The following is a 13443-nucleotide window of genomic DNA, read 5'->3' on the forward strand; positions in this document are numbered from 1 at the left end:
TGATAAGTAGCTTCATTTACATCAGCTGACCAAGACCATCCAGCTTCATCTACATCAGCTGCATCACCTACTATATCAGCTACACCAACTACTACTCTGTCTGCTATATTAGCTGCACCTATTACATCTGATACATCTGCTACAACTGTTATATCTTCAGTTACTGCAGGTGCATATAGGAGATCTGCTAACTCTGTTTTGTATGACAGTTACAGATCAGCTATTGGTATGCATGATGAGAGACCAATTCAAGCATATGGTTTGTGTACATGAGATCATTTGTGTGTGTAACAAATTCACAACTAATTCTCAACTGATTTTGTAACAAACTTAGTTAGAGCAAACCATATGTGTATATAAGTGAACTCGTGTAAGGTTGAAGGTGTGTGAACTAAAATGAAAAATATCTTTGAAAGTTTTATTCTCTCTCTCTACGTATCTTTCTCTCTCTTAACTTTCATCACTTATAATTTATTAAACCAAAATAATCTAAATAAGTTGAAAAAAATTAATTAGGTGAAAGCTGGATGAGAAGTGCTTTTAATTTCTATTTTTTGATTATCATTAACTTTTAACTTACAATATGTTGCATCAAACATGCCCACTATCTTTCTCTATATCTATCTATTTAAATGGCCAATAGAGTATATCCATTAATCTTGTCATGTTGCTGCCATATTTTCAAATCCTAAGAAGTCCTAAAACATGACAATTGAACCACATACAACCGTCTGATCTTTCATTATTAGTTGTTGTGGCACAATTTTTCTTTGTCTAACTCCTCAAATATTTGATTCAAACACAGCCTAATTGAGTGTCTTCCTAGTGACAACACTACAACAATTTACACTTTTGGCGACCAAATTTGGTAAAACAGAGTTAGTCGCCAAAAGTATAACAATAGGCGATTAAAAAAGTGATTGGTCGGCCTTAACTTAGATTTTAGGCTACTAAATTTTTTTAGTCATGGTATATTAATTTTTGCCGACTAAAAAAAATTTAGTTGCCAAAAATATAGCAATAAGTGACAAAAAAAACAATTGGTCGGCGTTAGTTTAGGGCTTAGGCTACTAAATATTTTTTTAGTCGTGCTATATTAATTTTTTCCGACTATATAATAATTTAGTCGCCAAATAATAATTTTGATTGTAATGGTGTCATTGTTTTGAAAATGCCTTAAATTTATTCAAAAAAGGGAGAGTTTGACATCCAATAATTGTTCAACATTTTGATTGTAAATGGTGTCATTGTTTCATCATATACAGTGGTCATTTGGGTGGTAAACGTATTAAGAAAGCGTGATATGGTTATGGAGATAATCCCGTAGATTACTCATTTATTTTACTTTGACTAGGAAAATGGAAATGAAGAAGTGTTAAAATAAATTTACAAGCAAAACATTCTACCAATAAACATCTATTTTATGAAGAGGAATGCTCCCAAAAATTGGATTTTTTGTGAATTGAAATCAAGTTTGGAATAAATCTTTTGTCATACATACATATGATTGTATTTCGAAAAAGGCATTTATAGATTGTTCTACCTTAAATGCATGTTATTACAACATTTTTCCTATATCTGAAGCAATTGATATTTTGTAATGGATGCAATTTTTTTTTAAATTTTTTGTAGATGGCTTTTGGTATGGACTTGTGGATAATCAATTTTTGTGTATAGAGGACACTTGACATTTTTGTATAATTCTACTAACTATGTCGCCCTCTGCTTTTGTATAGATTAGTATTACTGATACAAATAACTTTTGTAATCCAACTGATAGTTACTAGCGTGGCATATAGATCATCTTTCGTTATGGTATAGATTATGATGATAACTTATACCACGCGAAATGGCCATTTCACATGCTACTAAATATAATTTTTTTGTATATGGAGGGTTGGATTTTCGTATGCTTCTCTGTTTTGTGTGGAAATATAATTTTAGTTTGGACAATAATTGGCTTGTATGAGATATATACATTTGAAGTTATTCAGTTTTGGATGGTAGGAAGTAATTTGGATTGTGGAATAATTGATAAAATATGTATTGTTTTGTTTATATACATACTACAGGTTGCACGAAATATCACTACAACAAAATGCATCTTTGGCGACCACTTTTGGCGACTAAAAATTAATTTTGTTGGCATTGGTTCAAGATCTAACTACTAAAATATTTTAGTCGATAAATATTAATTATTGGTGACTAAATTCAAATTTAGTCGGCAACAATTCCACTTTTAGCGACTAAACAAGATATTGGTCGCCGTTAGTTCACATTTTAGGCAAAAAAAAATATTTAATCGGCTATATTGCTTTTTCATGACTGAAATAGAAATTAGTCGCTAAATAAGACTTTTGGCGACTAATATTTTTCTCGTTGTTGAGTGATATTTGGCGACAAAAGCAGTTAGTCGGCATAATTTATTCCTTTGCTGACAAAAAAGCACATTAGTCATTAAAGGTTGAAATTTCAACACGTTGATCTCTGTTTGGAAACACAACTTCACAATAGTGTATCACACACACACCTCACTGAACCTCACAGAAATCACCCCCTCACCGTAGCCTACCGTACAGGCGACATTGCGACGGCGACCGCCACCGGTGCAAATCACCACCGTCATAGCGCACATCACAGGTTCTTTCTCTCTCTCTCTCTCTCTCTTGCGCTGTCCTTCTCGGTCTGTGTGTGCGTCCGTCTCTCGCTCTCTCGCTCGAGCTCTTTCACAGTCTCTCTCTCTCTCTCTCCTCCTCCCTTTCTCTGTTTCCCCCTTTTCTAACATTGTTTCTTTGATTCAAATTTGCAAAGATGATGTTTAGGGTTTTTTCAAAGATGATGTTTACGATTTTTTCAAAATTTATTCAAAGATGATGTCTCTGTAATTGATTCAAATTTGCAAAGATGATGTTTAGGGTTTTTTCAAAATTTAATGTATGGGGCTGTAATTTATTAAAAATTACAAAGATGTTATTTAATATATGAACAAATCATATTAATTTTTATGATTCTGTTATCTAAAGCTACAAATTCCCCCCTTTTTCTCCCTTCTTTCATTTCTTTTTGTTCTGCTACGCAGGAAAGCAACTCCATGTTGCCGCTGCTGCTGCAACAGTCCTTCTCCCTTCTCCACCACCGCAGTGGCCAACCAACTTCCTACGCCCCTTCATCCTATCACCATGCACCGAGAAAGATATCCCATACTGTTTAGATAACTATGCTACATGGAGTGCATTATTTCTTTTTACACATAGCAGGTTCTGTGTTTCACTTTTATGTAGTGTGAATATCTTTATTTAGCCTCACAGAAAGAACCATCTTTCTTTTTCTATAATGAATTAGATTCCCAATTCTTTAATGAATGGTACCTCAAATATTTACAATTTTCGTACTTTTGTTTCAGGTTTATGAAACTCATGCTCGTTTGGCAATAGAACTTGGAGACTTGGCCGAATATAATCAGGTTGATACCTGCTTTGATATTACCATTTTAACTTTGAAACTGTCCCAATTGGTGTGGCTTGTTAATTTGCCCCTTGTTAATTTGTTCTGCTGTTTCACAGTTATAATATCTTCTTTTTGAGGCTAGGCAATAGTTGTTTTAGTTGCTTGTATCCTATGTGGCCAACATAGGGTTGGCCCATCACTTAGGTGAGATAGTTGCTTGCCTAAGATCCCCAATTATTTGAAGGCCGCAAATAAAATAAAATAAATCTTATCCAAAAATAAAATAAAACTAAAAAAAATCTTCTTGTCTGAAGGCTCTACAAAATAAAAAAACACCCTATCCAAAGGCTCAATAAAATAAAATAGTTCTTATCCAAAAATTATAAAAAATAAAATTCTCTGTCCGAAGTTCCAACAAACTAAAAACCTTCCTTGTTCACGGGCCCCAATAATAAAGGCAGAATAAAACACTTGTTGAAACACCAAGTCAAAACAAAATAAACTCCTCATCTAAAAACCCTACTGAATAAAAGCCCTCATTGTCCAAAGGTATAGCGACCCCGGTCTTCTCCCATTTGATTATTGTATCCGGACTTAGGTTCCGTAGATTCTGTCATTGTATAACGGTTGTTGTTGTCCCTTATTTCTCATTTAGAATTATAGGATGTGTTGGGCAGGTTTGTTTCAGGTTGGTTGGGTTTAGAAATCAAGTGTTGCTGTCCAGTATTTTGGATCTTCGCTCGAGCGAGGAGTTTGTCGCTCGAGCGAGCTGTTGTTTTTGGTTCTTCGCTCGAGCCGGGGTTTGGTAGCTCGAGCGAGAGTTTGTTTCTGGTTTGGACCTGTAGCTTTGCATTCTTGGCTCGAGCGAGCTTTTATTCGCTCGAGCGAGTTAGTTCGTTCTTCGCTCGAGCAATTGTTCCTTCGCTCGAGCGTGTGTCTGGTTACAGACCTGAGGGTTTGAGTTCTTCGCTCGATCGAGCTTTCTTTCACTCGAGCGAGCTTTTGGCTTGTTGGCTCGAGCAAGGCTTCCTTGGCTCGAGCGTAGTTTCTCTGTGTCTGGTCGCTCGAGCGACCAAGTCTTCGCTCGAGCGAGCCTGTCCAGTTTATATACGCAACAGCGGGTTTTGATCAGTCTTTTTCATATTCTTTTTGATTCCAAACCCTAGGTCCGACTTCTCTCTCTCCCTATTCACCTTCTCTCTTAGATTTGATCCACTTAGGGTGTGTTTCTACCCTAGATCCTTCATTAGAAAGATAGAGGACGGCTTGGGCTTCATTCTAATCTGAACATTTGGTGATTTGGAGCACATTGGAATTTGGGCATTTATCTCTATCTTCTCCATTCGGGTTATTTTCTTTGAGGTAGGGATTTCCTACTCCATTTTATAGGTTTTGTTCTAAGCTTTGGTAATTTGATATGTTGGGGATACTTTGGTAATTTTGGGAAAGACCCTAGTTGTATTATTGAATTAATTTGTATAAGTAATTCATGGAATTGGGAAAAGATGGTTAAATTCATGGAATTGGGGAATTCATTGGTTAAATAGCATAATTGGGTAATTGGAATCATTTGTTTATTGAATTGATGACATAGTTATTTTCAGTTTAGAAATAACTGTTTTGGGCTATCGGTGGAGGATAGTCGTGATTGTTGTAGACATTGCATGTGGATTAGGAATAACTGAAACTAATCACATTGGTTAAGTCATTAATTTTGACTATTGCATTGATACAGAAAATACGTGTATTGATTGAGCATTGCATTTGCATACATTGTTTTGTGTGTAGGAGGAGATAGGGGATGTACTCCACGGTTTAGGGGAAGATAGGGGATGGACCTCTAAACCGGATTTTGTTTGGGAGGAGATAGGGGATGGACTCCATTAGCATCACTTTTATGTGTGCTTATTTATATAGAAGTGTTTTATTGATACAGCACTAAAATGTGTATCAATTTGGAAGTATGAAGTGTTTGATTTGAGCTTGAGTCTCATTTGTTTGTTGATATTGGAAGGATGTGAATATGATATATGTGATTCACTGTTATAAGTTTGGCCAGGTTTTGAGCCATATTGATAAAATTGGAAAGTAAAACGTATCTTTGGCAATAGTGTCATGAGACTGTAAAATGAAGTAATTGATTATTTTGGTTAACCATCTGTTGAATGCTATTGCTTTATTCATTGCTTATATATGGTTTAGTATGTTTCTACTGGGCTGTGGCTCACCCTTTATGGGAACATCATTTTCAGGTTCAGGTGATAAGTTACCTCCAAGGACTTAGCTTGGGAGGGTTTGGCTTCTGGATTGAAGAAGACTACCTTTAGTTAATAGTTTTTATTTATTTGTACATGTAAACATTCAAGCCTAGGGCTTTTCTTGTATTGAGATTGGAACTCATATTTTTGAGTCCAAGTGTTGGCTTGGAAAGATGTAAGCCTGTAGGGCATTTTATTCGATGTTACATGTAATGATTTATTTAGTAATACTCTGATGAATGAATTAATAAATTGTCTTCTTTAAATAATGCATGTCAATGTTATATAATGGGTTAATTTTGAGGGCGTTACAAAAGGGGTCCCCAATAGCCCATCTTAATTACTAGAATATATATACATGGAAAATGAATAAAAAAAATCAAAACCAAACTAAGCCATGTGTTCAAATCAAGTGGGTTTAGCTACATAAATCCTTTTTACAATTTTGTTATGTTAAGGGCTATATGCTTAGTTAAATTAAATAAATTCATAGCCTTTTTTACTACTACATCCCATGTCAATTTACATCTTTTCCTCTCCCTAACATTTTTATTTATAGTGATTATATCACTCTTCTTTGTCATTGCATCTATAGGTGTTCATTGTTCATGATCAAAACCAATTTAACCTATGGTGTAGGTTCTAGGACTGCTTCGCACCATGCCTTCCTTCTTCTCTAGGATTCTTATAGGCATTATTTTGAGTGGAGAATAGGATGATAACAACTTCCAGTTTTTAAACCGGAAAATTTCTATTATTTGAAAGTTGAAACTCTTGTCTCAAATTTGGCTTTTAGTTGTAGTCTATGAACTCTTCTAAATGTATAATGTACTCATGTCAGGACACTACTTTAGTAAGGGTATGAGATAAGTGTTCGACATATGTTATTGGAACTAGGGCAATTTCTTTTAGAATTGTTTATGGAGCTTAGTAAATTGAATGTTGATTCCATTTAATTGTTCATGTTGATTAGAGGCATTGGCTGACTTTCTTCCATCTGATTTGCAGTGTCAATCACAGTTGAAAACACTTTATGCGGAGTCAATTAAGGGGTGCCACATGGAATTTTCTGCTTACAATTTACTCTGTGTTATCTTGCACGCCAACAATAGCAGAGATCTGGTATCAGCAATGTCAAGGTTAGTACATCCATCTTGCATTCGTGTTGTTTCTCATTGATCTTGTTTGTCGATCTCTTATTATGTCATTGCTGCTTTTGGAGTTGTTACATTGTGTTGGTTACAAAATCACTGATAATTTTGTTGATTTGTTGCAGACTAAATTTAAATTTTAAATTGTGTTTTGTACTTGGCTTTTTATTTAATACCTTGAACTATCATGAAAAGTTATGTATGGGTGGTTGACTTATTTGTATATCAAATCATAGATATTTTTGTGCCCAAGTTAGATGCACTGAAGAAAACCATTGAATTTTGCTATAGTGGAATTTTGGTGTGAGTACTTCGGAAAACTATTGACAATAGTATTGCTTTTCAATGCATTGTTTGGTAAGGAATTTAATTTCTTTTCATTTTTGGTAAGGCATTTCATTTCAGCAACTTGATGGTTAACGTAAGACTATTTTGAAAATTCGATAGTAGACTGTTGACTGAATGTCTAAAACCTAATCAAACCCAACGATGCCTTATCCCAACTACATGGGGGTTGAAACCTACTCTAATCAATCAAAATATATGACTTACTGATGCTCAAAATAGAGTTGGTTTATCTTTTCTCTTCTGATTTTTCAAGCTATGTACTTGATACATAAAAATAAATAAAAAAAAAAGTAAATCCCATTTGAGAAACACTTGAAAAAATCTGGTCTATATTTTCATCTTGTTAGATAACATTTGACCTCATGAAATCAAAATCCAGGAATTATGTCCTGAACACCTGAAACCTGGTCAATTTATCAGCTTTTTTTTTGCTGCCAGAAATTATGGTGATGCTGATGGTAATGTCATGCATAACTGAAAATTGATATTTAAAAAAGATATGGATTGGGTTCATGTTATTATATGTCAGGAAAAACTTGGCATGGTTTTGGCTAGACTTTTATGAATTCTTGTGTATTTTGTAGTCATGCAAACATTAGTGCTGCATGGCTGGAGGGATCCCATGGAAATATGTCTGTGTCCGTGTGCATTTTTTTTCTTGTTTCCCTTGTGTCTACTATGCCTTTAGTGTGAGTGAATCATAGCATTGCTGAGTCTATTTGCTAAGAAAATCTATTTTTCCTTTCTGTTCTTTTAGCGTATGAGTTCATATAGAATGCTAAACTGACATATGCATTGTATTGGCCTTCAGCTCATCAGTTGAAACCAAAAAAGATGAGGCTGTAAAACATGCTCTTGCAATTCATACCGCTGTCACTTCAGGAAATTATGTCCGGTTCTTTAGACTATACAAGACTGCACCTAATCTTAACACCTGTCTTATGGGTGGGTATACATATTGTTATCTCTAATTCTAACTTCCATGGGTTAGTAACACTTAAAACAGATAATAAAATATTTTTCTTTCACTGCAGATCTTTATGTTGAGAAGATGCGGTACACATGCTGTGAGATGCGTGTCTCGTTCAAGTCGCCCTACAGTCCCTGTTTCATATATTGCTCAGGTTTTGGGCTTCACCAATGCTTCGCCTATAGAAATAACTGAGGAAAAGGATTCAGATGATTGGAAGAGTATGTGGAATGGCTGAAGGCCCACGATGCATGCCTTGTAGCTTGACACAAAGGTATGTTCTGTCCCTGCATCATAATAGACACTAAAGTTTGACAAAAATGAAACCCTTGTGTCCGGGCTCCTATTTCCACAATGTCAGCAATTAACCTTTGGTACTTGTAGGTACTTGTAGCATACTGCATGTGGCTTAAACTGCATAACCTGTGCTCATAAAATGGGATTAATCAAATGATTCTGAACTATCTGATGTAATTTTTCTGTTTTAGTTATGAAACTATATTATTTTTGCCAAATGTCATATATTGTTGAATGATTCATAGTTTGGGGTATTCGTAACTTCCTAGTTTGAACCTATAAATGTCAGTACATTTCCTGTTGATTGAAGGGAACTGTTATTAGTATCTTCATAATGTTTGTCTTGCAACCAATATGCCTAAAACTTACTCGAAAAAGAGCGTTTCGGGGGCAAAAATTCAAAACAGCCCCCGAACCACCGTTTGACTTACACGGGCAGGTTTCCCATGACAAATAGGACTTGTAAGAACTGACGGAATGTAATTCGGAATCGTAGGTAGGGAGTTAGAGGCGAATACGCCCTAAACTTAGTCAAAAAAGGGCGTTTTTGGGGCAAAAATTCAAAACAGCCACCAAACCACCGTGTGACTCTCACGGACAGTTTCCCCATAACAAATAGGACTTGTGAGAACTGACAGAATGCAATTCAGACCGGTAGGTAGGGAGTTAGAGTCGAATACGCCCTAAACTTTGTTAAAAAAGGGCGTTTCAGGGGCGAAAATTCAAAACAGCCCCCGAACCACCGTGTGACTCACACGGACAGTTTTCCCATGACAAATAGGACTTGTCAGAATTGACGGAATGTAATTCGGACCTGTAGGTAGGGAGTTAGAGCCGAATACGCCCTAAACTTAGTCGAAAAAGAGCGTTTTGGGGGAGAAAATTCAAAACAGCCCATGAACCACCATGTAACTCACATGGACAGGTTCCCCGAACCACCTTGTGGCTCTCATGGACTGCTTTCCCATGATATTTACAGCTTATGACAACTGATGGAATGTAATTAGGACCCGCAGGCTTGGAGTTTGAGCCGAAAACGCTTTATACTTAGTCAAAAAACTAGTAACATTTAGTTTAAAGAGCGACAATTTTATGAAAATAATATTAACATATTCTAATAATTGCCTTTATAGATTTATAGGACGAAGAAATTACATATTAGATTGCTGGTGCAGTTGGTTGGAATAAATATTGCATGATATATATATCTATACTTTTATTTTCAAGAAGACATTTCTCGATTGTTCTACCTTAAATGCATGTTAGAACATATTCTCTATGGTTGACTGAATTGATATTTTATAACCAATTCTAATATTTTTTTTTTGTTTTTTTTTTTGTAGATGGCTTTGTTGCATAGACTTGTAGATAATCTATATTGGTGTATGGAGAAGAATTTTCACTTTTATATCGAACTAATATAATACTTTTGTCGTCCTCACCTTTTGTGTAGTTCAGTATTACTGATTCATAAAACTTTTGGCAATCAACAGATAATGACTGTCGTGGTACATAGATCACCTTCTGTCGCGGTACATATATGACCATTAATTTGTCAACGTACATATATGATATTTTGTCATGGTCTATAGAAAAGCTTTTGTCATGGTACATAGAACACCTTCTATCGTGGTACATATATATGACCATTTGTCGACGTACATATAAGACCTTTTGTCATGGTCTATAGAAAAACTTTTGTCGTGGTATATATATCACCTTTTGTCGTGGTACAGATTATGATGGTAATTTATACCATGCCAAATGGTAATTTCATTTGGTAGTAAATGTATTTTTTTGTATACAAAGAACTTTGATTTTTGTATGGCATATTTTGTATGGAATTATTATGTTAGTTTGGACAATAGTTGGCTTGTATGGACTTTGACATTCAAAATTATTTATGTTTTGTATATGGGTGCAGATTGTGGAATGATTGATAGATGTATCATTTTGTTTATATACATATTACAGGTTGCATGGAATATAGACAGGTTATGGAGAAATTATAATTTTGCGATAAAACATAATATTATGTTTTTGACGACTAAACAATTAGTAACTAAAAAGAAATTGGGAAAATACTTTGGGCGGCTAAAAGTTCAGTAGCAAAAAAAAAAAAGAAAAAAAAAAAAAGACATTTAGCAACTAAAAGTTTTGTAGCAAAAAGATAAAATAAAAAAAACAGACATTTGGCTACTAAAAGTTTTGTAGCTAAAAGAAAATCAAACATTTGACGACTAAAATATTTGGTAGCTAAAAAGAAAATCAAAAGAATAAAAACAGTTTTGTTGATTAACAATTTAGTAGTTAAAAATGCGGGACTTTAGGTGACCAAATATTTAATAGCAAAAATAGGAGCTCTTTACCAACTAAAATCTTAGTAGCCAATCATGTAGGACTTTAGGCGACCAAATTTTTAGTAGCCAAAAGAAGAACTCTTTGCCGACTAAAATTTTAGTAGCTAAAAATGTGAGACTTTAGGCGACTAAATTTTTAGTAGCTAAAACACAATCACACTTTAGGCGGCTAATATATTTAGTTACTAAAAAAATAATAGGAGGAACCAAAAAAAATTTTAGTGACTAAAACTTTAGTAGCTAAATATTAGTAATGTTTTTCACGACAAATATTTTTAGTCACTAAAAAGGTGATATTTAATTTTTTTTCAATACTTTTAGTGACTAAAAAATTAGTCGGCATTGCATTACATTTGGCGACTAAAATAATTTTAGTAGCCAATTACCTTCCCTGACAATCCTTCAGTGAATACTCTTGCGACCAAAATATTTAGTTGCTAAAAATTTTTGGTGACTAAAAATTTAGTTGCCAAAAGTGTAAATTTTGTACAGCAACAAGCATAGCCATAGCAAGATTGATGTTGAGGAACACCAACTTGTGCACACTATAGCCATAAATCAACCTCTCAAACCATTATACAAATTCAGTAACTGTAACTATTCTCCTGGTTCGGAATTTTCACTTGCATATTCTGATTTCTTTGTACTTCACAATATTTTGTTGATATTTCTGATTAAATCTTTTTGTTCTGAGATGTTTTATAGGAATAAATTGTTATTCCGTTTCTCTGCAGGAAAAAAGATTTAAGCTTTCAAGTCACAATATAAAAGCCTTTTTTAATATCTCTATTTGATTCCATACATTTTTTGATGTTTGGTTTGACAAGGAAACGAAGTCAGCAAAAAAAAATTTCCCTAACCAATAGAAAACAAGATTATTTGGGCACAAAAATATTTTTCACTTTCAAAAGATAGAAAACGTTTTCTAGTGGCAATCTGAGACCCCAAAAGTGACAGATGACAGACAATATTACTGACTAACAAGCGAAAATGAACGTCAAAAAGATGAAAATGACAAATTTTATACAGCGTACAAGCTTATTACAATACACAAAGTATTAGAAAAGGTCACGAAAGCAGGGGTATGTTTAAGGCGCAGGTGGTGGTGTGATGTCATATGATTTTTAGACTACAATCTCATCAATGTCACTAAACTGCCGCCACTCTACCACTGCCACCACCGTTGTCACTGTCGCTGCTACCATTCGACAACCTCCGCACTGCCATTGTCACTGTCGCTACTGCCACTGCCACCTCCTCTCCTACTCCATTGCCACCACTTGACCACCATACCACCTTTACCACTACCGCCACCCCACCCATCATATAACTACTAACAGTGTTAGTAATGGGCGCCCATGTGGCATGACCATTAAATTTGAATTTGAATCCTTATCCAAATAGGTTTTGAATTTGAAATCAAACCTATTTAGGATAACCACTCAAGATACAGATATTATCAGTTTTAACTGATATGGATAGATATAATAATATATTATATATCTGATATATGGTTATGGGTAATCAAGTGAGAAACAACGTATAGTCTGTTTCTACCCATATACTGACTCTCTCCCAAAAACACAACGATCAAGTCTTTGCACTGTGATTTTGTGTGGGTGATATTCAATCTATGATATCACTCCACTGCTGGGTTGATTTGTCAGTTTTCTGGAAGCACGTGATTTATCCAAGAAGGTTCTATCATCAAGAAGGTATGATCTGATTATTTTATCCGCTGCATATTCGGTGTTTTTAGTTTACATTGGTATCAGAGCATGTTAATGGATATTTTCGTGTTTCCTTTAATCATGTGTATACTTTTATATGTATATGTATACATTATACACACGAATATTTGTAGAAGAAAATTTTTTTTTTATCAGATTAGGAGCATAAAAATAATTTTTTATGTTCATTAATGTCTTTTTTCATATCATAAATAGTTTTATTTTGAAAAAAGGAGTCCGACAGTACAAAAATCGGACCAGAAAACACCCTGGAAGGTGGCGCGTGGTCTGCACGCGCCACCTGACGCCGTGGGCCGTTTCCACGCGCCCCCACGCGCCAGCTGCTCAACCGATGCGCTTGCACGCGCTCTCACGCGCGCGTCAGCGGCGCAGCCACGCGCGCGCCCTCCGCGCCACGCACGCGCGCCGTGCTCTGAGCCGCGCACTGAGCCGCGAGCCGAGCCGTGAGCCGAGCCAAGAGCCGAGCCGCGATCTGGGCAGCGTGCTGAGCCGCGCCGTTTTCCTCGGCTGGCTTGGCTGCTGGCGTATTAGGCACTGTTTGTTTTGTTTTTAATTCTGAATTGCGTTAAATGGTCATAATTAATTCATTACATATTTGTTTTATGCGTGGCTTATACTGTTAGACTCAGAATTAATTTTTCTACATTCTGTAAAATTTTGAAAATTTTCAGAAAATATAAATTATTTTTCCTGTGTTAATAATTCATGTTTTATGCTTTAAACTGCTTCTGGTATTGCATAAATAATTTTCTGGGGCTGAAATATTTATTGTAGACTTCTGAAAGGTTTTATTATTTACTGGTAATATTGTCTCATTTTATCAGTTTCTGGATTTTTTATTTCTAATTTTATGTGTATTTA

The 13443-nt window shown here is 35.1% G+C and overlaps 1 long non-coding RNA gene across 2 annotated transcripts; it reads left to right on the forward strand.

The window, feature by feature from the left end:
- Positions 1-2503: 2503 nt before the first annotated feature.
- LOC114263036 (uncharacterized) lies at positions 2504-10555 on the forward strand. Of its 2 annotated transcripts, XR_014341215.1 has the most exons (7): positions 2504-2640; positions 3080-3257; positions 3404-3463; positions 6714-6844; positions 8016-8149; positions 8239-8448; positions 9815-10555. It is a non-coding gene; the product is annotated as an uncharacterized LOC114263036 (long non-coding RNA). The 2 variants fall into 2 exon arrangements; XR_014341216.1 differs by lacking the exon at positions 3080-3257 and having other exon boundaries at positions 2520-2640.
- Positions 10556-13443: the final 2888 nt, after the last annotated feature.

The sequence above is a fragment of the Camellia sinensis genome, chromosome 9 (genome assembly GCF_055761805.1).
Source record: "Camellia sinensis isolate YWXY chromosome 9, ASM5576180v1, whole genome shotgun sequence".
NCBI classification, from domain to species: Eukaryota; Viridiplantae; Streptophyta; class Magnoliopsida; order Ericales; family Theaceae; genus Camellia; species Camellia sinensis.